Source organism: Sesamum indicum, unplaced genomic scaffold (assembly GCF_000512975.1).
Source record: "Sesamum indicum cultivar Zhongzhi No. 13 unplaced genomic scaffold, S_indicum_v1.0 scaffold00163, whole genome shotgun sequence".
Taxonomy (NCBI): domain Eukaryota; kingdom Viridiplantae; phylum Streptophyta; class Magnoliopsida; order Lamiales; family Pedaliaceae; genus Sesamum; species Sesamum indicum.
In genome coordinates this window covers 37,837-39,251 of record NW_011628067.1, presented here as the reverse complement: position 1 = coordinate 39,251, position 1,415 = coordinate 37,837, and positions in this window count along the sequence as shown.

The following is a 1,415-nucleotide window of genomic DNA, read 5'->3' as shown; positions in this document are numbered from 1 at the left end:
CTCTTGTTCAGGCCACGCACATTCCAAATTGCCATATTCAACATAGATCACCATACTTGGGGCTGCTTGTCTTAGGACCCCTATTAGCGTCATCTGCATCTTCAAGTATCTGTAAGGCGTCAAAAGTATTATAAATGACTAGCGCCTTACCCTTATCCTCACGTCTCTTTTTACGATGAGTGGGAGACGCATGTATGTCTGACCGTGATGGAGTACCTTCCAACAGCGGTAAAGAAGAATTCCGAGAAGGAACTGCAAGTGCATCCCCCGACGTTTCATCGCGTTTGTTCTGCATTCGAGGTACCCGTGATCCTCTTGACTTGGGTACATAAACAGACACTGGTGGTTTAATGGGTTTGGCTATTTTATTCAACGAACAATCTTTTATAGAGTGGCCTAAGCTCATGCATCTCGTGCACTTCGGGGGAACCCATTCATATTCGACATCGACCTTGCAAGGCGATTCCCCTCCTTCCTCGTCTGGGGTCATGATGATGATGTGTTTCGGTAGTGTTGAGGTGATATCAAGCATGACGCATACACGAGCAAAATCCAGCCTCGTGCATGCTCTCGTTATGGTATCCGGGTATAGAGGTTTTCCCACTCCACTGGCCACCGTACTAAGGCCCTCTTCTGTCCATAACTCCACTGGAAGGTGTCGTAATTTAATCCAAACAGGTACCTGTGTATGCTTCAGTTTCCTCAAAACCATTCCCGGCTCCCATTTTTGTAATACTATTGGCTGACCCTGAAAAAGCCACGGTCCTCCTTCAATGATATCTTCCATCGCACTAATTGTTTTGAACTGAAAAAAGAGGCGCAATAAATGTGAGGGTCTTGCGGGTGGAGTTGTTGAACGCTTGGGCAATTTTATCGTCAACTGTCGCATCCGGACAAGTTTGCAAAGGAATATTCCCCACGAACAATCCCGTATGATTAGTATTCAAATTTTGGAATTTAAGGTTTTTTTGCAACACATCAGCAGTGACATCAGCCCTAGCAGTTGCATCATCAGTGATATCAGCCCTAGCAGTTACATCATCGGTGACATCAGCCCTAGCAGTTACATCATCAGTGACATCAGCCCTAGCATCATCAGTGACATCAGCAGTGACATAAGCCTTAGCAGTTACATCATTAGTGACATCAGCATTAACCTCATACGCCACGTCAGCCTCTACCTCATCCACACATAGCGCCACATCATCCACACATGGCGCCACATCATCCAAACTTGCTGCCACTTCAGGAAAATTCATTGGACTAAATGGGCTTTCATATGCTATCCTTGTGAAGAAGGGGGCTTGGGTATCAGAAACATTAGGGATACCGTCACAGCCTTTTCCCATAAACTCTGGTGGCGGTTGAGACAGAACAATTCTCTATGGGCCAGCTTCACTATCAGTAGATATTGT